The 25,805-nt window shown below is 36.6% G+C and overlaps 2 long non-coding RNA genes across 2 annotated transcripts in view; one reads left to right on the top strand and one right to left on the bottom strand.

Annotated features, from left to right (window-relative positions):
* LOC138701128 (uncharacterized) overlaps positions 1 to 25,805 on the top strand; it is a 449,457-nt gene that overhangs the window by 309,058 nt on the left and 114,594 nt on the right. The gene's annotated exons all lie outside the window — the stretch shown is intronic.
* The window catches only part of LOC138701129 (uncharacterized), a 173,636-nt gene that overhangs the window by 77,238 nt on the left and 70,593 nt on the right, over positions 1 to 25,805 (bottom strand). Inside the window, exon 3 of the long non-coding RNA XR_011332457.1 lies at positions 9,152 to 9,181. This is a non-coding gene — a long non-coding RNA (uncharacterized lncRNA). The remainder of the gene's footprint in view (positions 1 to 9,151; positions 9,182 to 25,805) is intronic.

Raw genomic sequence — 25,805 nt, 5'->3', positions numbered from 1 at the left:
TACAGGCACTAAGTCGAGATTTAGGAGAGTCTGTTAAATAAACTTACACATGAATACTGTATAGGCTTGAAACGGATAAATTAAAACGTTAATAAATAAAAAAAAAAAAAAGACTTTGGAATCCACCTCTTCAATTTGCTCTGTATCTCAACATTTTTTTTAAATCCACCTATTCAATTTGCTCTCTATCTCATCAGTTTTTCTGGAATCCACCTCTTCAATTTGCTCTATATCTCATAATTTTTTTTTTGGAATCTACCTCTTCAATTTGCTCTGTATCCCATCAATATTTTTTTGGAATTCACCTATTCAATTTGCTCTGTATCTCATCAATTTTTCTGGAATCCACCTAGTCAATTTGCTCTGTATCTCATCAATTTTTTTGGAATCCACCCAATCAATTTGCTCTGTATCTCATCAATTTTTTTTTAATCCACCTAGTCAATTTGCTCTATATCTCATCAGTTTTTTTTTGGAATCCACCTCTTCAATATGCTCTGTATCCCATCAATATTTTTTTGGAATTCACCTATTCAATTCGCTCTGTACCTCATCATTTTTTTTTTGGAATCCACCAATTCAATTTGGTCTATATCTCAATTTTTTTTGGAATCCACCTCTTCAATATGCTCTGTATCTCATAAATTTTTTTTGGAATCCATCTCTTCAATTTGCTCTGTATCTCATAAATTTTTTTGAAATCCACCTCTTCAATTTGCTCTGTATCTCATCAATTTTTTTTGGAATCCACCTCTTCAATTTGCTCTATATCTCATACATTTTTTTTAAGTTAACCATTTGAAACTTTAGGACAGATTAATGAAATTCTGGTGAACATAACCTGTAAATTTTAATATTATAGTAGATCTATCAGTTTTCTCATACATAGTCACTCGGCTAATTAAAAAAACTCAACGGTATCGTTTCATCAAATTATGTCTCTTTTTTAACCACCCTATGTTACGAGAACTTGTTACTTTGCAGGATAATAAACGCTTAAAAACAGGATGTGTATTTAACGTTACGCTGTCGATTTTGTAATGTGACTGCTGGATATTTTCGTTAAGTTGTCAGAAACGTGGTAATTATGAAGAAACTGATAACAACAGACTTAACTATGTTTGTCACATGTCTTGAAAGAGGTCGAACTGTACATTAAAATTACTTAATACTTAACGTATTTGTTTGAGGTCACAGGGGAAGTGGAAGCTCTGTCGGAGGAGCAACAGACTTAAAGATTGCTGATGCTGAAGTCCGAGTTTGAGTTAACAAGGAACATTCCATTACAGCAGGTTTAAAACTCTGAAAGTTTAGCATGGGTAAACGCCGTTACAAAGAATAAATGGACGGAGTTACGTAATAAGAGACCAAGGGCCAAAAATCTGTTTCGAGATATTGGCCATTGAAATAAATGTTTTTTTTTTTTTTTTTTTAACATTTTATGCAAGAAGTATTATAACATTCATACTGTTTACAAAAAAAAAAAAACACAAATACCAAAAAAGGCTAACCGATTTTAAATAAGAGACTAGCAGATGAATTAATATTTAAAAGCAAAATAAATAAATGAATTTTATGCTCGACCATGCCGAAATGTAGTAATTATACACCTGGTAGCAGTCCTTTAATGCATGTCATTAAAGTACACCTATTCATTGAAATTCAGGTTTTCGATTATTCCCGGATATGCAATCGAAAGACGAGGGAAACGTCACGGAGGCTGGAAATCCAATACTGTCGCAGAAGGTTATGTTCTGTTACTATAATAATTAGCGTTAATTGTAAATAATATTCAAATAAATTCAATCTGTCATCTCGTTTTTCAATTCTAAATCAATTTCCAGGTTATACATTCTCTGCATTACATCAAGGTCAATGACATTATTGTTCCTCGGAAAAAATCAATATTTTCGCGTCTGCGCACATCTCACAATTCAAGAGCTATGAACAAGGTCACTTCCGATCTTCTGTCAGGTACAAATAAAATATATACTTCTGAATAATTTAAAGTTAGAAATATGGTTGAGCATAAAAAGTCGTATGAAACTTGCCTATAATGGTAATTAAACGCTCGTATGAAAATTATGAAACTCGCTTGCGCTTGTTTCATAAACAAACATACTTGCGTCTTAATTACTATCATTATAGGCTCGTTGCATAATGTACTATTATGCAATAAACGAATTTTTGCTTATAAGTAGCAGTAAAATTCAGATATCGCATTCTTGATTTTTTTTTTCCGAGTTAAATGAGCCTGAAAACAACAAATTTGTGCAAATATATCACTTTTTCAAATTGTCGGTTGGCCTGTTATTGCGTAACTCCGTCCAAATAGCCTTTGCCAGTACAATACGGAAGGCACAAGAATACACAGCGTAAAATGTTGCGTTTTAATATATGTATTAGTTTCCGGTTTCCGAAGACAAAACAGGAATAAATTCCCCCTTCGTTAGAAGTCAACCAGTAACTGAATTATTGGGGCGTGACTGTCGTAATGGGAAATATCAATAACCTGATTACGACGAAATGAAGAGAAGCGAATAGAAGCATTTGAAATGTGGATATGGAGAAGAATGGAACGTGTGAAGTGGACAGACAGAATAAGAAACGAAGCTATATGGGAAAGAGTGGGTGAAGAAAGAATGATGCTGAAACCGATCAGAAAGAGGAAAAGGAATTGATTGGGTCACTGGCTGAGAAGAAACTGCCTACGGAAGGATGCACTGGAAGGAATGGTGAACGGGAGAAGAATTCGGGGCCGAAGAAGATATCAGATGATAGACGACATTAAGATATATGGATCATTTGCTGAGACAAAGAGGAAGGCAGAAAATATGAAAGAATGGAGAATGCTGGGTTTGCAGTGAAAGACCTGCCTTTGGGCAGAACACTTACAGTCTTACTAATAAACCGTGTATAGTTTTTGTACGACACTTATGCAGAGTTGAGACAGAAAACTTTACTAATAAATCATGCATAAGCAATGGATGTATAAACAGGCTGTAACTATACAATGGGAATTGTTTTGCAGTAGTTATATACACGAAACCCCTTGTTTAAGCGTTGTATATAGAGAAAAAATGGCCGCCCCTCTAACAGCTGTTCGAATCGACTGTCATTTTATGATGATGGTTGCCTTGTAACCATATAAGAACAAACCAAAGAGCACAGAATACTTAGAATAATATTGTTATAGCTTGTACTCTTTGACCAAAATATAATGTGGCAATCGATTAGAGCCAGTTGCAGTATCGATACTTAACACGCCACACTAGAGCGCTCTACCGGATGTAATAGAGAACCTCAGATATTCTATTACCTTTCGTAACGAAGTAAGACGAAACTATGACGTAGCTGTGTAACAGTTGTACTGCTATACACGACGTATGTAGTGATTATTAATAAAGAATTTACGCACGACATATAAACGAGCTACTCATTGTATAAGACAGTTAAACGTCTGTATATAGAGTTTTTATTAGTAAGACCGTATGTATGTATGAATGAATGAATGTTATTAGACATATTTCTTGTAGACCTTTTGTCAGTGCATCGATCATGTGACTACGCGCAGAAGGGACTAAACCGGACCGCCTTCTTCCGTGACTGTTACTATATATACCTCAGCGCACAGCAAGTGTGACGGTCAGTCTAGCAGTCCTGACACGTGATGACGATGGATTCTGTCCCGTTGGATTTTCAACGGGCAACAGTCTTGTATAATAAGCACCTTGGAAGCAATGAGAGGAGGGAATACTGGAATTTCGTCACGCGAGTTTGTGTCCGTTTTCTAGCCAGTGTTTGCGCCCGTTTAAACAGATCTATATTAGACAGCAACACATGCGATCCACAGACACGACACGGCAGTTGTCCTGCCCATTTAACAAGACCCCTTCCCATGGACACGAATGTCTTCAACCCCAGCGTTGCGTGGATGTGGAACAACGCATGGTTCTCATTATTGTTATTTCTGTTTCGGCTCTGTAGAAGCAACGGGACTCACTTTTAGATCAGATACTTGTTGTTCAAAACTTGCCGAAGACCAGAGATTGCGAAAATTCTTTAGATCCAATTAATATTTGAGGAGAAAAATTCGCTCCGACGACGGGAATCGAACCCGGGTCCTTGGTTCTACGTACCAAGCGCTCTGACCACTAAGCTACGCCGAATTCAATCCACAGCACCGGACCGAACTCTCCGCCTGCAGTGTCCCTTTGTGGCCTGACTCCAAGTTGGGCATATACGTTGACGTTTATATTTCAAGTCAACTGCCATTATACAAGGAGCGCACTCAGCTGAGTGACTAATGGCCGGGATTCCGCAGTAAAGTGCACAGCAATCTGTACAGAATTATGCACTGCTAGCTAGACGAATTTATTAAAAATATTATTAATTGGTCCATCAGAATAATTGTCACTATAACACATATATTCTGTTAGACCAATTAATAATATATTTAATAAATTTGTCTAGCTAGCAACGTATATGCCCAACTTGGAGTCAGGCCACAAAGGGACACTGGAGGAGGAGAATTCGGTCCGGTGCTGTGTCCGGCGTAGCTCAGTGGTCAGAGCGCTTGGTACGTAGAACCCTAGATCATATATATATATATATATATATATATATATATATACCCCAGATAGGTCGGCCATATAGGCTTTGACGTTAACAACTTTTGTCAGGTTTACTACGCTGCCATCTAGTTGTTACATAAGGAGTCACGTCATAATTCCCATTGGAATTGCATTAGCGACTGTACTGCCATCTCGTGTTCGTTTCCGGCGGACGGGTGGCGATCCTGGCGGTTGTTCTCTTCAAAGTACAAACGATTTTAACATAGCGATGACCTATCTGTTACATATATGATCTAGGGTAGAACCAAGAACCTGGGTTCGATCCCCGGCGCCGAAGCGAATTTTTCTCTTCAAATATTGTCACTATAACAGATATATTCTGTTGGACCAATTAATAAATTCTTTAGATGCAGTTAACCGAACGGCAACCGCAGAAGAAAATATATCGTAAGGCGAACCAGACGAAAGCTTAGAAATCTGTGTAATTTATTTTCCATACAGTTACAAATAAATAGGGTCAATGTTTGATACCTATCAGCGGTACCGAGATTTCTTTTCCTCGAGAAGAGTGAAGCCCATCACTGTGAAGTAACGGTTAGCATGCCTGACCGTGAAACGAGCGGGCCCGGGTTCAAATCCTAGTTGGGACAACTCACATGGTTGAAGATTTTTTGGAGGTTTTCTCTCAATCCATTAAAGCAAATCCTGGGTAACTTTAGGCGCTGGACCTTGGACTCATTTCGCTGGCATTATCACTTTCATCTTACTGAGTCGCTAGATAACCATAGCACTTGATAAAGCGTCGTAAGATAACCAATTAAAAAAAAGACAGAGAACGTCACGAAAGGGAAACGTGATATCTGAATGAGACCCATACTCGGGATGAGACTCACAACAGTTACGAGCACGTGTCTTTTTATTTCGGATAAGTAGCGTAATGATGTTATTGATTTATGAAATACGCATTAAGGGGTTAGGTGCAGCTTACAGCAGTAAAATTATGGAAATATTTAACACTTTTTTCCTCCATTACTGTATCTTGTACAATAATGAGTATATGTAAAACACTGTCCTTCTGCTATATGAAAAAAGTATTTTTACGATTTAAAAAAATTATTTACTTTTTTTTTTTAATTCAGTTCACTGTGCAGCGTTTCCCACATAACTAAAAATTATCCAACATTCTGTGATGAAATTTGTTGTGTTTATTTATGCATATCATATCTACAATATGATGCAAGATCACTTCTCTACCTTTGATAGATTGTCTGACAAAAAATAAATTCATTTTTAAAATGGTCAAATATCAGTATTTTCTTCCAACACAAAATAAAAAAAAAATATTTATTAAGGAATGTAGTTTAAAAAGCATGATATTGTAAACATGAGAACATGAAAAAGTTAACAAGTTTATGAGTTATGAAGGAAAAGCTTCATCACTGCACAGTGAACTACCACCATTATGAATTTTGAAAGAAAAAAAATCTATATATAATACATATATATAAATAATTTTTTTAATCGTAAAAATATTTTTTTTTTCATATAGCAGAAGGACAGTGTTTTACACATATCAATTTTCATTATTGTACAAGATACAGTAATGGAAGAAAAAAAATGTTGAATATTTCCAAAACATTTACTGCTGTAAGCTGTACCTAACCCCTTAAGAACATAATAGCAAATATTATCTACCTCAAGGGAGGAGGTGAATCTTTCGCTAGTATACAGGATGAAAAGAGTATAACTGCATTAATTTTTAGAACAGATTCTTTAAGTTGTAACCAAAAAGTCAAATGTCATTTTGGTATTTGAATAACGGTTTAGCAGAAAAATGTAACTTGTGTCTGAAGCTTGAATCCCATTTATGGTAAACTACTGGGTATTGAGACGTATGAGTGGTAAGATAACGCGAAGAACAAATCGAAAAAAATTATTCCTTTGTCATTTCTTCGAAAAACACTTCATTTGTGAAATAACGTGCAAAATTAACTGATTAAGAACGCATTTACAGTGAGACAGAAATTTAATCAGTTAATGTTATACATTTTCAACATTTCTTCCTCAAAATCTATAGGCCTGCACAAACTCTGGGCCACAGACGCTGCTTCTTTTCTTTCTACTGTACCAATAATTGCAAGTAACCCATGTCCCCTTCTGTACGCAAATAAAGTTACGCAACTCTTATTAGATCGCATCAAATGTAAAACATCTCAAAACACTGTAGTTGGCCTTGTAATGCATGTTTGGTTCGTAGAGTGTGGGACTGCATCCATATTAGAAACGTTCTGCCAGATCACCTACAGCTACAGGAAAGACATAGGAACACAAATTGGAGACTCTTGCTTTCCTAGCAAGTGGAAGTGAACTGTATAAACGCGCAGTCATTACAAATTCAGTAAGTCGAGTATTTATTATATTTAAATGGGGCAAACAATAATTTACGTTCACTTCTTAGAAGTTAATAGGAAATTACATTTCAAAATAGTCATGACGAGGTGGATAAAACTAGTTTTGTAAAGCAACTTGTATAATTTATTTTCCATTAATTGATGCCCAGAACACGTAAAATTGTCATCGGTGATCTATAACCGGCCCTAATTCGCCGGAGGCATACAAGCTTCTGTTCTGCAACAATGCCGCTCTTGCTTGTTGTATTTTACCTATATAGCCTAACCAGCTGCTTTTTTTAACATTGTATATTTTTAAATTGGTTATTTTACGACACTTGAGGTATCTAGCGTCTGAATGAGATGAAGGTGATAATGTATGTATGTATGTATGTATGTATGTATGTATGTATGTATGTACACTGCAAATGGGTAAATACCTGGTGGCAGTGATAACTAATTACACTCAATAATGACAATTTAATGATAAATCACAATTAATAATAATAATATATTAACAAGGAGCATCCGAAATTAAATGAAGCACGATCACTTAAAATAACATTTAAAGTAAATCTAATTTCTATCTTAACCCTAAGTTCGAACTAAAATCCACGAGTATATAATGATATGTTCATACATGCACAAGTACCTTTCAGCACTACACTCATTTCGCTCTCAACTCACTCACTGCACTGGAACTACGACACATTTCACTGATACTATCCTGATTTCACTAACACTTGAAAAAAATATCACTGTTCAAATACTTTCCACTACCACTATAAAACTTCACTGACACAACACACTTCTTCACTGATACAACACTTCAAATAAACATCAATTACATCCTTATTATCCGTAGAATCGTACTTACTATATTAACCTCAAAATCGTTAGCCTTGACCTTATTGCAAGCTATTTTAGCACGTTCACTATAACTCACACCCTTTTACTGTAAATCAACCTCTTTTCTCTGCCACTGTAACTCTCAGAATTTGCTTGAAGCTTACTGCAATTTCACAACACACTGCACATGCCAGCGAAATGAGTCCAGGGCCCAGCACCGAAAGTTACCCTTCATTCTCTCTTAAGGGGTTAGGTACAACTTACAGCAGTAAAATTTTTGGAAATATTCAACATTTTTCCTCCATAACTGTATCTTGTACAATAATGAAAATTGGTATGTGTAAAACACTGTCCTTCTGCTATATGAAAAAATATGTTTACGATTTAAAAAAAAATATATATATATTTTTTTTTTTTCAAAATTCAAAATGGTGGCAGTTCACTGTGCAGTGATGAAGCGTTTGCCTCATAACTCATAAACTTGTTAACTTTTTCAACTACATTACTTAATAATAAATATTTTTTTTTTGTGTTAGAAGAAAATATTGATATTTGACCATTTTTTAAAATGAATTTATTTTTTATCAATCTATGAAAGATAGAGAAGTGATCTTGCATCATATTGTAGATATGATATACATAAATACACGCAAAAAATTTCATCACAGAATGTTGGATAGTTTTTTTACTTATGTGGGAAACGCTTCATCACTGCACATTGAACTGAATTTTGAAGAAAAAAAAAAAAAAGGTAAATGATTTTTTTTTAATCGTAAAAATATTTTTTTCACATAGCAGAAGGACAGTGTTTTACACACACTAATTTTCATTATTGTACAAGATACAGTAATGGAGGAAAAAAATGTTGAATATTTCCAAAATTTTACTGCTGTAAGGTGTACCTTACCCCTTAATGGATTGAGGGAAAACCCTGGAAAAACCTTAATCGGTAACTTGTCCCAACCAGGATTTGAACCCGCGCCCGCCCTTTACACAGTCAGGCATGCGAACCGTTACTCCACATCGGTGGACTTTAACTTTGTAACTGTGACCCTTCGCTCGTGTCGTGTTCTCATGTCATGTGCGATGTGGATAAACAGAAATGTTTCATGCAAGTACATGACATGTAACTCTACTTTTTTCATACAATTAATTTTTAATACATGACCACAAAGATTTGAACATGCTATTATACACAGTGAGAGGACGAAGTAGCACTGCGGTTAAGGCGTCGCGATGGAATCCGGAAGGTCACATATCAATGAGCAATTTGAACGAAGTATAGTGCTGCTGGAAAATTTAAATTAGAAGATATTTCTGGAATAATTTAAGACTTACTTTTATGTCCCACGGCTTAGATTTGGTCACCTGAAAGCAGAGAACAGAAAAATTATCAATAACTTATCATATCGAATAGAGTTTAATTGCTGTTGTCTTAAATGGCAGCAGCATTAGTACTTATAGTTAAGATAAGTATTATCAAAGGACTTCATTATTTATTATTATAATATAAAAAACTCAAGATTTATAGCAATTTTATTACACAGAATAGCAGAACGACTTTTACATACACTGATACAGGCTTTATCTCCAGTCGTATTTATGTGGCGCTGATTTAAGTTCTATTGCAGCTCAATGTTTAAAAGCGAAGCCATTTTTATTGTGTAGAAAACCTCGAGTAACATTGAAGAAAGAATGGAGAGAGACTTACATTTCTGTTTCTATGACAACACGAATGCTCTCAGAGCAAATTTTCAATGTGAATATATTACAATTTTTAAAAGGTAAAGGTATCCCCGTCACATGCCATGAAGGCACTTGGGGTGCATGGAGGTAGAGCCCCATGCTTTCCATGACCTCGGCACTAGAATAAGGTGGTGTGGTCGGCACCATGCTCTGACCGCCTTTTACCTCCGGGAAAGACCCGGTACTCAATTTTATAGGAGGCTGAGTGAACCTCGGGTTCTGGAAGTTTGGCACGAGAAAATATCCTGTCACCACATGGGATCGAACCCCAGACCTTCCAGTCCGAAGCCAGCTGCTCTACCAACTGAGCTACCCGGCCCCCTTACAATTTTTAACATTTGCTTAAAAATGTATAAAATGGAACTTTCGCCCATTTCAGCCCATAAGTCACCGCTGTGTGCTGCGGGTAATAAGGGCATAAGACAAGAGAATTAATATGAAGAAGAATAAACAGTAGTTTTAAATGTAATTCAGACAAAAACGGGTTTGACTATAGTGGTGAGAATATTTTGACAGCTTTTGAACCCATTTGCTATTCGTTATATTGTCGGGAATAACACCGCATTCAGAGCATCGAATGGGCTTTGTACGAGAGGACACTTGAGGATAAGCACCGTGTAACACAGCCATTGTTGTGCGAGACTGACTGGAAGAAGGGGATGCGACTAGCCATAACGTGCCATTGTAACGGGGAACAAAAGACGATGTTTGGTGGTGCAGGGAAGGAGAACCCCTGCCGCACCTGCTAATTTAGGAGTGCGCCATGTTCCACAATGGCGTGGGGTCACTCTCCCGCCTTGAAATCAGGTTCCAGTCACTCTTAGATTAATGGCTATGGCATGACTGTCGATTAAAACGCAACCTGGTGGCGACAGGGTGATCCAGCACACCACTCTAAGGATCAGTTGCATAAAATTCACTAGCTACAGATTATTTAACTCAAAACTAGTAAGTAACCGTTAGTTTCTACTTATGTTGTGTAAAATTAACCAACATGTAAAGTAGGTTTAGTACTAACTTATTTGCAGTAAAATATGTGGCAATATCGCGAAACATGAATGAAATTTGTGTTTAAAGCCAGTTGATTTTCAATTGTTTCGCCACTGAGTATGGACCGTATTTTTTTTGCTAACAGCGATATGCGCGAAATTTTTCAAAATTACTTTCTTTGTTACATTTTCCCTTTTAGGTACCTGAAATGCCATATTTAAAGTAAGACGAACTCGCAAAATAACGCGAAATTTGGATAGTTAAGCGAAATACAGTAGTAGGGTGGTGCAATTTATGAAGCCGCTACTGTATGTCAATAACCACGAAATATACTCCCTCTATTGCAAAAACTACGAAATATGCACCAAAAGTTTATTCAGTATTTTTAAAAGACAATTTCGGTCAATTTGTCAATCGCTTGGCAACACCAATATTTCTGTGTATTTTCTATGAATACTGTGCACACTCACTTTTACTATCTGTATGGCTAACGAACAAATATAGGTTTTTGTAGTCGACTGCAACATGCAACATTCTTCAATCTTTGCTGCAGTATATTATGCACCAAATGCTATATTTTGATGCGATGAGGATTTGGGAGGAAGGACTATAGTAAGGGTCACGTAAGAACAGTTCCTGAAAAGCAAATATTGCCGTCTTGACAGTGTTGCCAACTGTTACCAGATATCACACAATCCTACGCACTGAATGACTTATTTACTTACCGTACTTTACCTTTATGTTAAAAGGTTATTCTAAATAATTCAATAATTTGTAACATATTTTCGTAGGCAAACTATAAGAGAAAGGAATCAACATGTTAGGTATTTTGTCTGGCAATATGAAATTCATTGGTTTGACTAAACATTGATTCACGAGACCTAACCTAAAAATGTATTTTGTTTGACCATATGAAATTATTAGTACTAACTCCAAAAACTTACCTGATTATAGTCATGAATTATAACCACAATGCAACACATAAAATAGGCCTAACTATAATGTATTAATATTAATACTGATATTAATTAAATATTAGTATGTTCAAATTTCACTAACTTCCAGTAACCGGCTCAGAAATCTAATACAATTTTCATTCCATAGAACTCCAGTATCGACAACGTTTGTCTCAGCTGCCAACATACCAATTACAAAATCACTACAATTTGTAGTATTTGTCAGTATCGAAATTCGAAACGAAGTTGGCAAAAGAAAATTCAACCTGCACACTAGATAATCACCACAATCCACTAGCATATGTAATAATGGAGGTAGCATATGTAGTAATGGAGGAAAAATGGTTAGGTTTCACCCTTAGGGTATGAAGTAAGCTGACCCGGACTATAGTATAGGACCACGATGAATTTGGTGTGAATTGTTTGCAACCAGTGTGGTCGCTACATCTAATGTGGACAATGAGAGGGGATTTTCTGCGTCCAGGAAAATGTCCACTGATTGTCGCACAAGTCTACGTGCGGACAATGTGGATATCGTACTTTTTGGAGATGCTGATATGTGTAAGCCACCAGAGAAAAAAAAATTGAACATAGGGTGGTTTGAGGTAATCTGGATATAAAAAAAAACTTTTTTAAGATTGGAGACCCATAGCCTGTTACCATGATAAATTTTCCAGTCATTTTTTTATGTTAGCACTCTGATCTTCTAGAATGATTCTTCTATTGTATTTTCAAGTAGCTATGTCGGCAAAGTGTTGCCACTAATATTTTCGAATGACCTATGTCTTTTATTTCGGCGTGACTACGTCTTTATTGGGGATACAAATTATGGGGAAAAGTGCAATACGTAGTAGTGGTGTCATGCAGAGATTGCGGACCGTCGAGAAAACAACATCTTACAATGCTACTCTTAAAGTAAAAGACGAGTCCTATCTTACTAGGAGACAGTCGTCAAAAACAAGTAGAGGCAGAGTACGAGTTCATTTCGTACAACGGGAGTATTGCAAAAATAGAAGTCTTCAGCCATTATTGCGGCGTAGCCACGTAATAAATGGAATTTAAGTCCCCTGTCCCTTGCAGTTAGACACTTGTGTTAATTCTCTGGGTCCCGCTTAATTCTTTAGATATAATCTTCTTTGAAATTATCATTTCAAGTATAATTAATTTTTGTTAAATTGATTTTTTTTCATAACCCACGTTCCGCATTCATGGATACCAAAGAGTAACCTATAAACTTCTGGAACTTGGTTGGGTATGAACCACTTGAAGTCTTATAGGTACACAATTAATTAATAAGAGCTTCTAATAAATTTAACTCCGTGCTAAAATGGTCTTATTGAAAGAATGAATATCCTTAGCAACGGAAAACAAAAGAGAAACAGGATAGCCAATAAAATGATTATAAAATGACCTGGGTTCCCAGGATAACCACAAATATTAGTCGACTGCTACTGTGACATCTTGTGTTTTGGTACAGAATTTCGTAAACACACCATCTATCGGAAGTTTCATCATTTACTGGTAGGAAAAGTTGTATGTCTCGACCAATCTACTTTTAGGACCGCAGACGCCGCATTCTGACTAAAGGACAATTAAATCCTAATGCCTTGGGATAAATAGCCGATAGTTCAAAGTTTAAGATCCCCGCATAAAAAGTGAAATCTCGTCGTACGATTAAACAGGCAAACCCATCGTGTGAGACACGAGGTTAATATTAAAGTCGGGACTTTAATAGCATAGCCATTCGCCACGAAAGCTGTCATTAGGTCGTCCATTGCAGCGTAATTTGATCTCCATTTGCAATTTTGCGGAGGTGCACCGCAAAGTCTGCATGTTCTTAATTGTTCTCCAAGTAACGCAGTAAATCCTAAGTAATTACTTGTAGTTTTACATTCTGCATGTTGAGAAAACATCGAATCTTAAAAGTTACTCGCTAATAACAGGCTTTGCAGTATCGTGCATGGTATTTCGAAAAATTGTTTAACTACATGCTACAAACTGGCTTCATCTTTGAGGAAAGAAATGACTCAATTGCATCTTGTTACAAATCCTCATTCTAATAGATGGAAATTATTATAAGTACATCCTGCTTAAGTAGGTTCAGACTGACAAGCTAATCTTAAGAATAACAAATATCACTGTTTAACACAGATAAAACTCTGCGAGCACCAGTAACCGAAGGAACCAGGGCTGCGAAATACATTGTTAGTGAAAGTGCTGTGGGACAATTTCCTTAGACTACTGTTCTTCCCGAAAATTCCATTTAAAATGCCATGACTTAGTCTAGCTCATAGTTTCTGGATTGCCGCTTTAGTTCTAAACTTACTTTCATTGCATGGAAGAGTGTCCTATAAAAAAAAAGAGAGGGGGGGAAGGGGAGGGAAGAGGATGGAAATGCACGGACAGCTTAGAAAGACAGACAATTAAATTGATTGATGAATGGATGGATGGATGGACGGATTAATGGTTGGATGGATATTTATATGGACATGGATATAGATGGATGGATGTAGATAGATGAATATGAATATAGCCTAGGTGGATTGACAGACTGATGGTTGGATGGATAAGAATATAGATTGATGCATGGGTTTAGATATAGATGAATGGATATGGATGGATGGAAGGAGAGACGTATGGATATGGGTATGATGGATGCGTATGAATAGTCTATATATGGACGGATGGATGGATAGAAATTATATGGACATGGGTATAGATGGATGGATGTAGACAGATGGATATGAATATAGTCTAGATGGATGGATAGACTGATGGTTGGATGAATATGAATATAAACTGATGCATGGATTTCGATAAAGATGAATGGAGACATGGATATGAATGGATGGGTTGACGTATGGATATGGGTATTGATAGAAGCATATGAATGTGGATGGATGGATGGATGGATGGATGAATGGATGTTTATATGGACATGGGTCTGGATGCATGGATATAGATAGATGGATATGAATATAGCCTAGATGAATATACAACTGATGGTTGGATGGATATAAATATAGATTGATGCATGGATTTAGATATCTATGAATGGATATGAATATGGATATGGTTGGATGCATATGAATATACATAGATGCAGGGATGAATAGGTATTTATATGAGCATGGATATAGATGGATGGATGGATGGATGGATGGATGTAGATACATGGATATGAATATAGATTAATGCATGGATTTAGATATAGATGGATGTTTAAATGGACATGAATATAGATGGCTGGATGGATGGATGTAGATAGATGGATATGAATATAGTCTAAATGGATGGATAGACTGATGGTTGGATGGATATGAATATAGATTGATACGTGAATTTAGATATAGATAGATGGAATGATGTAGATTGATGGATATGAATATAGCCTAGATGGATAGACTGATGGTTGGATGGATATGAATATACATTGACGCATGGATTTAGATACAGATGAATGGATGGACGGATCGATATGAATGTAGATGGATGCATATGAATATACATGGATGGATGGATGTATGGTTGCATAGGAGCATAGATGAATGAATGGATATGAATATGGATGTGTGAATGCATAAGAATATAGATGAATGGATGTATGGATACATATGAATATAGATGGATGTATGGATGCATAAGAATATAGATGGATGAATGGATGGATCGTTGAATATGAATACGGATGAATGGATTAATGAATTGATGCACATGGATATAGATCAATGAATGGCTGGATGGTTATATTGATGCATGGATAGATATGGATGGATGAATGCATGGACAGAGAGAGGGGGTTTGATGGACGGATATGGATAGGAAGAATATGAATGGACGGATATGGTTTGAGTGTCATGGCTAGATATAGAGGTATGTGGATACACAGCTGTGTGGATAGGTCACAAGGATGAATCCTGGGAATAGTATCACGTATCTTTCCGTGGCGAAGTCTGTCTGTATTTAACATTTTTCTCGACCTGGCGTATGAATATATAACGTGGGATAAGCACGACTTGAAGCCCCCGTTAAAAACACATTTAAACAAGGGAAACATGTATGTCCTTTCCAGGATTTGAAGCAACGATCTTAGTTATCATAAAAAGTAGCTATTGCATAAATCACAGTTACAAATAATACAATTAACTCTATAGAACTCGGAGAAAAGAAATAAATTCTGGAATGGTGGACACTGTATTCAGCAATCTGCGCTTGTTATGAAGCCTTCTCACTGTTCATCGGGTTTATAACAAGGTTTCCCTGTGCCCCGCCCACGACGTAGTTATGACGCTGTGAAATGACTGTCTTTGCTGCTTGTGAGTTATATCTGGATTCTGCGAATTCAGGAAAACAAGTTTCAAGAATCGATCCCTCGTTAAGAACAGCCGCACGCCATTCTCTTTTTCAATTTCTACTTGCAATTTACTGCAGACCCCCTTTCTGTTTGTTGCCGATTTACTGTTCGCGCCTGTCACAGAACTGCGATTTATGCGGCCCCGTAACTCCCCAGGAGCGCCACTAGTGGTTTCGGAAACACAGCCAGCTACATTATGGTATGCCTCGTAAATTACTTTTCAGCACCAAACATTTATTATACTTAGCTTCTAACAACATTTTATATGCGAATTTATTAATGAAGGCTGAAACCTGTTTTCATATTAATCACTAATTCATTATATTAATTTAGTTTACGATAAATGTGAGCGCAGCAAGTAAATGTACTTTAAATAACATACAGTAGAATCCCTCTTATCCGGCACCAAAGGGATTAGGCTAGTTCCAGATACGAGATTTTTCCGGAAAATTGAATAAATGCCGTTATATACAACAAAAAAAGTCTGTATTTCATGGTGCTAAATGTTGAAACTGCAGCCTGTAAAGTTTATTTCTCTATCACTTGCACATAACTGGATAAACATAAAAACTGTGTGGATTTTCTTATTAAAACACATCACACAACACAATTAATATGTACACTAATTTCAGGTTCGAATATTCACTGAAAATTGAAGTTCGTGCGAACTTCCTAATGTAGCAACACTGACGGCCCGAACATAACTAAATAAATGGGGATTTTCTTTACTAAAACACATCACACAACATAAATAATACACTAATTTTTGGTTCAAATAGTCACTGAAAATTGAAGTTCGTGCGAACTTGTGGCCCGAACATAACTAAATAAATATAAAACTGTGGGAATTTTCTTTACTAAAACACATCACACAACACAAATAATACACCAACTTTCAGTTTGAATATTCACTGAAAACGAATGTTCGTGCGAACTTCTTAATGTGGCAACAATGACGGCCCGAACATAATTAAACATAAAAGCTGTGTGGATTTTCTTTTTTAAAACACATCACACAACACAAATAATATGTACACTAATTTTAGGTTCGAATATTCACTGAAAATCGAAGTTCGTGAGAACTTCCTAATGTGGCAACACTGACAACCCGAACATAATTAAATAAACATAAAAGCTGTGTGGTTTATCTTTATTAAAACACATCACACAACACAATATACTAATTTTAGGTTCGGATATTTACTGAAAACGAAAGTTCGTGCGAACTTCCTAATCTGACAACACAAACGGCACGAACATAATTAAATAAACATAAAAGCTGTGTGGATTTTCTTTATTAAAACACATCACAAAACACAAATAATACACTAATTTTAGATTCGAATATTCACTGAAAACGAAAGTTCGTGCGAACTTCCTATGTGGCAAAAATGACGGCCCAGACTGTGGCAATGTAGCAGATTAATTTTTTTATTGTTTTTTTTTTTTTATTTTTTATTTTATTTATTTTTTGGCCTACCCAAAAGTGCCGTTGTTTTGATATTGCCGGTTACGAGGGATTTTACTGTATTTCTTGTTTACCTTTTAATCCTTTCACTGTTAAGAACACAGAATTTACTCATCTGGCCGTTCATATAGTAATATTTGGAGGGGGGTTGTTAAACGACGCTGTATCAACTACTAGGTTATTTCGCGTCATGAGATTGGCGATAGCGAGATGGTATATGGCGAGATGAGGTCGAGGATTCTCCATAGATTACCTGACTGGAGTTTCCCAACTATAAGGCGAATGTCACCTTATGGTTGGGAAACCTCCCTCAAATCCATTTTAATATTATCCTCCCATCTACGTCTCTGCCTCCCCAAAGGTTACATGCTTTATTACACTTATCTTCATAACATATATAGATGAACAAATGGACACTGGTAACAACAAAGAAAATAAGTGTAATGCATAATATGAAATCTGCTGCGTAAAGAAATACAAGAACAGAATAATTTACAATTACTTATTAAGTAGAAGAGCATATAAGTACATAGATGCTATTGTAACGTTTACACTTTAAACTCAAAATGCATATCTCTAAAACAGTAATTGCTAATGCCTTTTAATTACTCTAAGCAGATGCATTATATCATTAATAAATCATTTTTAAGAAGATACGTTTTGTTCTTGACGATACCAATTGTTAAAACCTGAATGAATTAATTAATTAACTAATCAGTGAATTACTTAATCAGTAAATGAATCAATAGATGAATGAATCATTGGATGGATGGATGGATGGATGAATGATTGATTGATTGTAGTGAGAGAACTATCGATTAAATAGTAGGCCTACACGATGATAATCGTGTCCTTGCAAGGGCTCTTGGAACTCCTGCATGGCTCAACGTGGTCTGCCTTTGCCATCCACCCACAAAGAGTGAGAAACAACTCGAAAATTCGTTAAACCGAACCTGAGACACTCCGCGAGACGGGAGAGCTTTGCATACTGACTACGGCGCCAGGCGTTCAATAGCAATATCAATAAAACTTCTATTTTTCGGTTGTGCACCAAGCCATTAGTTACATCATTGGGATTTATTCCGCCCTTGGATAAAAATCCGCAAATCTCAGACCTAATAGAGAGTATGACAATAAAAATCCGCGAATCTCAGACCTAATAGAGAGTATGACAATAAAAATCCGCGAATCTCAGACCTAATAGAGAGTATGACAATAAAAATCCGCAAATCTCAGACCTAATAGAGAGTATGACAATAAAAATCCGCGAATCTCAGACCTAATAGAGAGTATGACAATAAAAATCCGCGAATCTCAGACCTAATAGAGAGTGTGACAATAAAAATCCGCGAATCTCAGACCTAATAGAGAGTGTGACAATAAAAATCCGCGAATCTCAGACCTAATAGAGAGTATGACAATCACTCAACCGTCGATGACGATGGACAATCCTATACAGAAGTTGTTATCCGGCTATTAGCCTATTAAAAGGTAATTAACCTTTCACTTCGATTTATGGAGACATCAAAGAGGCGAGGCGCTCAGGGCAGACGGCCGACTATTAAGTGTTTTTTTTTTTCAAGTCAGATCGACCGCGTTTGTATGAAATGGCATCATGCAATACGTCGATCACATCAGAAAGGGACAAGAGAGAATAATTTACTCATACTTTCGTCCGCTGTACAGTGTTTTTGCATCTATGTCTAAGAATGGTCGTTCAGTTTTCAGTGCTCTGTCTATTCATCTAGAGCTGAAAGACAGGAAAATAACTGCTCAATTGTAATAACTTTATGGTAGATAGATAGAGTGCACTTATAGGGGAACTACTTAGTAAACTCCTTTGGTCTGCGCATGCGCCAATATTAAAGAGTGACAGAATATACTATTCACTTCCTCCTAATCGTCAGCCAATAAGGGAAGAAGGCGTTACTTACATAAACTTTCATTGAAACAAAATATTTTCACATTTTGTATACTTAATAGTAACTCAAAAAGTAGTAGTCAGGCAAAAAGCATGTTGCAGATTTTTTTCGATGTTTGAGTCACCGCAATATAACAAATATAAGACTTCTTAATTGTGGTTTGTTTTATACTATTTGTTGGAAAATATGTTTTGAAGTAGAAAAATCAATCAGCGATAAACTTTTTCTCTTGAAAGTAGATGGGTAGTTGCAGTGTATGAAATCGTCTAAATAGATTAAATTGTATGCTGAAAAAAAATCATGTTAATAGAATGAGTCAACAAGACAGTATCACTTGTTACGTTTATGTCTCGCGGTCCGTCACGTAGAGCGTACATAAACATGATTTATCTGCAAAACCCAACAATGCTTTGAAATAAGCATTTATTCTTTAGATTGGTTTCATTTACTTAAGGGCCAGACTAAAATGTTTAGTCAGTTGTCTCAAGTCTTTTCAATTTGGATTTTGTAACAGACCTGTGAGGTATCATTGCACCAGATAGCAAGTTGTCTTTTCGCGGAATATAGAAAAGACAAGTGGAAGAAATGTGTTGGTCACATAAAAAAAAACGAAGAGCAATATTTTTTTAGAGTTAATGTAATAGACAGTGAAACTGACAGAGTAATAATTTCGTTAGGAGAAGATTCAAGTCATAGCAGTGAAGCATCAGATGACTTATCAGTAGCAACAATGGTTCAGACTAATGGAGGAAGATTCCGCCTCCAGCGCAGCAGTGAGATAGTAACCTCCCTGAGCGGAGTTTTGCTAGTTAAACTGTAATGCAAGCCATTGCTTCATCAGGAGCACATGTTGTCTGCAAATCTTCAACCACTCCGGTTCTTAGCAGCGAGACGAAAGACGTTCCAGTTGTGACAACTTCCTCAAGACAAAGTATCTCCACACCAGGGATGCCACTCGTCCCGATTTTCACGGGATACTCCCGATTCCGACTTGTTGTCCCGCCATGAAGTCAATCGAGACACTGATTGTCCCGATTTTTGGGACTTGAAAGTCAAATTTATTTTAAAAAAAACATTGAAACAACAGCTCCTACAATGGGATTTAGTGTTAGTTTAGACGTTTTATTTGTAGATTATAGGGTCAAAAAGCATACTCCCAAAAGTTTTAGAAGGTGAAGGAGGAAAAAAGTGTGTGTGGTTGAAGTGGGTGGGGATTTTTAAGTAACGTAGTCTGCCTGCATTGGCAGACGTGGTGTCATGTGCCTATGCAGAAAGCATTTGCTCTCATAGGCCTATGACTTCAAGTCGACTAATATTAGGAGCAAGTGTTCTGTTGATTTAACTAAAGCGAAACTTATGAACATTAATATTACCTGTTCAGAATTTGTATATGAGTTTAAAAATTGAGAAACAACTATTGGAATCCGTTCGGAGCAGCAAAAGCGTTCTTAAAAAAATGTAATATCAATGTGTCTCATAAGGTTCTTCGCATTTCCTGCTGTCTTTAAAATTATTTTGGAGTGTGAAATGTGAATCGTATGTCAATCCTTTATTTATGTTACTAAGACTAGGTTCGTTGGTTAAGATGTGTGTAGACAAGATCAGTAATGTTATGTTATGATTTCTGTAAAACAGTAGAGGTTAAATAAACGTGGAATTTATGGTTAAAGAACCCCTAAATTTTGTCCCTAGTTCTGAAAATGAAAGGTGGCAACCCTGCTCCACACCGTTTCTGGCTTAAGTGTTCCATTACAGAACTTCCTTGCAGGTTTCATCATTACTCTTATGGAGTGTGAGACATATTATTTATTAACATTTACGTCTTTTTAATTTTGATATAAATATTTTCGAGTCCTGTAATTTCCCACAGTTGTTCGTTTGACAACATACTAGTCCACCATGGTTTCGTAATAATATTACGAAAGCACCTATTTGCTGAAGACTGCACCTTCTTTGAAAATTAGTTCCCACATCGTATAATAATGCACTGGTCTTTCATACAAATTAATAATTATTTATGTATTAAGATAGGTAAGTAGTTTTTATTAGTCGAGGATGAGTTTGAAATTAAGTAGTCCGAGACAAGCACATTCTATTTAACGCACGAATTGCATATGTTTTTTGTTTCACTCCCATATTTTATGTAATAAAAATATATTCCTTCATGGTATATGATTTAATATCAGAACTGTAGGGAAGATCGTCTAGTTTTGAGTATTCTTTTGTTTGTTGCTATGCGACTGTTGAATAACAAAAGATATTTTCACTTACTTCCCTAGGGAAGTAATGTCACTTAGTCCCGTCGTCAATAGTAGACTAACCTACAATATCACTGTAAAACCATTTACGTCCCTAAAAACAAGCTAATAACAGCATATTTACGCGAGTGGGAGTGAAAAAAAAAAAAAAAAAACAGATATGTCATAGTGTATTTTATATGATTTGTCTACCTTTTAAACTAAAGAAATTTACTGGAATTTCTAACGAACGCCAGTGTACACACGCGGAAACTAACCTGGAAAGACGTAACATACTTGTACTGTCCTTATAAAGTGCTTGTTGTATAATAATAATAATAATAATAATAATAATAATAATAATAATAATAATAATAATAATAATAAGAAGAAGAAGAAGAAGAAGAAGAAATTTTGTGAGGACAGTTGAAAGCTATCTGTGAAAGAAAGGCATGACCTTAGCACCGAACCATAAACTGTACCTACGTTCAGCAAGCAGAACGCCTTAACCATGTGGCAGCTACGTCAGGCTCAAATTGAGCTGATACATAAATTTTGCGGGAGTGTGAGAGGGGAAGAGAGGGGCGAAGGAGTTCGGTGCACCCTGTCACTTAAAACAAGGACGCCAGTCGACGTGGTATGACCCCATGGCGTGTGTACCTGTCATAAAGCCTACCCCTGTCCGATGCAACCCAACCGACGCCACGTCGTCGCCTTGCAATATACTTGCCAGGAGTAAAACGCAGCAGAGTCTGGCTCGGGTAATAATATCGATAAAAGTTTTCGTGCTGTGTTATCGTGGACGTGTATTGCGACGAATTGCTCCACACTCTTTGTAGGGGGATTTGTACTGTGAAATTCTGAGTTTAATCCTTTAGTAAAATTTCACATGCTTGTCAGTGGCGGATCAAACAGTGACGGATTAGTAAATTTCTTTTATTGCTCATTACTACCTCAGTGATTTTAATAATAATGGGTGATGTAGTATTACATGCTTGCCTCTGAGCATACATCATTTTAACGCGGGTTCAAGAAGGGCCGAAAGCAATGCATTTTCCAGGGCACAAAAATTTTTCTTTCGAAAGAAAGTGAGTCCAAATGATTTTTTTAGACTGTAAATATTCTTACTCTGTATTTGGGGGGGGGGGTGGAGGAGAGAAAACCGTTCATTTTAAGGACTAAAATGCTTAACCTAGTATATACATTTTTTTTGGAACAAAATGAATCCTTGATCCTTTAAAGGGTTGTAAAAATTCTTACCATCAATTTTTTTTAGGTAAAGTGAAACATTGGAATTTTCTTAACTCTAAAATTCTTAAACTATTTTTCTTCGGAAAAGAAGTGATATTTTAAGGGCTGTAAAAATGTTAACCACGCATTTTTCGGAACTATAAAAATTCTTACCATGTATTTTTTCCAAATTGACGTGAAACTATGTGTTTAGGAACTACAAAAATTCTTACCATACTTTTTTCGGAAGTAAGGTAAAACCATTGACTTTTAAAGACTCTAAAAATTATTACTATGCAATTTTCGGAAGAGAAGTAAAACCGTACCCGTAATTTTTATGTAAAAATTTTCACCGTGCATTTTTAAGGAAAGAGACACCATGGCTATATACAAAACATTTCTTACAGTGCACTTTTCAGGAGAGGTGAAAAACTATGGATGTTTTTCAGGTACTATGAAAATTTTACTGTGTACTTATGGGACTGTAAAAATCCTTACTATGCATTTTTCGAAAGAGAAGTGAAACTTTAGTTTTTAAGGACTGCAAAAATTCCTATATATATATATATATATATATATATATAGGAAAAGATGTGAAACCATGGGTTTTTAAGGGAATATAAACTTTCTTACCATATATTTTTTTTCGAAGTGAAACCTTGGATTTTTAAAGAACTGTGATAGTATATTACGATACAAGGTTGGGAAGTGCTTTTACAAAATCGAAGAAAAGTTTGACAAACGAGCAGAGCGACTGTTTCAATTTCCGAGATTTTGTAATGCACTTCACAAACGTATATTGCACTACATTTTTTGCATGATCGTATTTTTAAAATTGCGAATACAATAATGTTTTCCATTGAAATTTTAGAGCAATATTATTCCAAAGCCTTCGCAGAACTATATTGTAATGGTAACTAAGTAACAATAAATGCACTTAATAGGTTTATTTCAGTATAGTTTTTATGTTATGAAGAATGGTTTCCCTAGCAACAAGTTTCTGTGTGCGAATTCTAACTTTTAAGGCCTAACAACATAGCTGTAAATACAACAAAAAACACTATCGTGCAAAAAAAAAAAAATCTTACCATGCATTTTCTCGGAAGAAAAGTGAAACTATAGCTTTTTAAAGGGTTGTAAAATTGTATATTATTATTTTTAAACGGATGTGAAACCATGGATGTTTAGGGGACAATAAAGATCCTTATAATTTTTTTTTCGGAAGTTAAATCATGGCTTTTTTGAGTGCTGTAAAAATTCTTACCATTCATTTTTAATATAAGTGAAATCATACATATTTAAGAAACTTTAAACAGTTTTTTGTTTACTCATAGTATTTTATAAACAGCATTTCTTCCATACTCGGTATAGAATGACGCCTCGCCGACCCCATGTTGCCAGACAGAAAATGTTTGCTTTGGACTTCCCAACTATCCCTCCTACTTGTGTATTGAGTTATGAAACATCCTGTATAAGCCTCATTTTGAACAATTTTCAACTATTTCAAAACTATCCTGAGTTAATTAACTCCCTGCATTTAGCATTTTCCAACCTGGATCACACGTAGCAGCGGACCACGCCTGGCGCTCTAGACGGTATCGATTAGCACAGCTTTGCAAGAATAATTTCCACGTCAAGAAGTTAACTTGTTCTAATTGAAGGCGAGGTATTCATAAAGCCCAGGGCTTGCGTGGCGTGCCCGGTTCATGACCCCGCATTTTGACATTTTGTCGTGCGCGCAGGCGCCGTGTTACAGAGGGGCGTGGACGGGAGATGTGAATCTGGATAAGGGGATGAAAATGGGAGGGTGGGACTTTGGACCAATCCAGGGATCCCGAGAGGGGTTTCAGATGCGAGTACACGGAGAAAATTCTCTGGAAGCGTCGTTCGATCTCTTCCGAGAGACCCCCGACCAATGGCAGACGACGATCAGATTCAGGACTTCGAGGAATCGCTAAGCTTTCCACATAAAGACAATTCTGAGACTGAGAAGGGAGATTCACAGAATCGGCGCGTTTGTAATTTCGTACGACCCTAACTTGTGGAACCCCTTATGGATTTTTATAAAACTGTATATCGTCACGCAATTCCCTGATGCGTACCTGTTTCGTTGTACAGAACCGCAGACGATAGCTACTTAGAACTATTGCTTACTGCAAGTTCGCCGTAGTATTGCCGTATGACTTCTTCTTCAGTGGATAAGTTTCAACAGGAAATGCGTTGGTGTACTGTGTATCTAACCATGGTTAAAAATATGTATTTCTCAATACAGTTGAAACAGGTTTTCACATTTCATATTTCAGAATTGAAAACTGACATAAAAATTAAATAATTTCAAGGGAAAAATTGTTCCGGGGCCGGATATCGATCCCGGGACCTCTGGTTGAACGTACCAGCGCTCTACCACTGAGCTACCCGGGAACTCCACCCGACACCGTCTCAACTTTTCCCTTTATATCCACACAACTCGCGTGGGCTGACGAAACGCCAGAGATCCACAACGAGTGCACACAATCTCTGTGTGACTTGGAAGTGTGCACTCGTTGTGGGTCTCTGGCGTTTCGTCAGCCCACGCGAGTTTTGTGGATATAAAGGGAAAAGTTGAGACGGTGTCGGGTGGAGTTCCCGGGTAGCTCAGTGGTAGAGCACTGGTACGTTCAACCAGAGGTCCCGGGATCGATACCCGGCCCCGGAACAATTTTTCCCTCGAAATTATTCAAATCTGCTTTACAGGGAGCTTCACCTGAAAGACTAGATTTGCATAAAAAAATAATATTTGATGAGAAAAATTCGCTCCGGCGCCGGGGATCGAACCCGGGTCCTTGGTTCTACGTACCAAGCGCTCTGACCACTGAGCTACGCCGAATTCAATCCACAGCACCGGACCGAATCCTCCTCCTTCATTGTTTCCCTTTGTGGCCTGACTCCAATTTAGGCATATATGTTGACGTATATGTCCAATGTCAACTGCCATTATATTAGGAGCGCACTCAGTTGAGTGACTTGTTTGGCCGGGATTCCGCAGTTAAGTGCACAGTAATCTGACATATGCACAGCAGCTATGAGAATATTATAGATTTATTAATTTG

The sequence above is a fragment of the Periplaneta americana genome, chromosome 6 (assembly GCF_040183065.1).
Source record: "Periplaneta americana isolate PAMFEO1 chromosome 6, P.americana_PAMFEO1_priV1, whole genome shotgun sequence".
NCBI lineage: Eukaryota > Metazoa > Arthropoda > Insecta > Blattodea > Blattidae > Periplaneta > Periplaneta americana.
The sequence above is the reverse complement of the archived record's forward strand: the minus strand, read 5'-3'. Positions and strand labels throughout refer to the sequence as shown.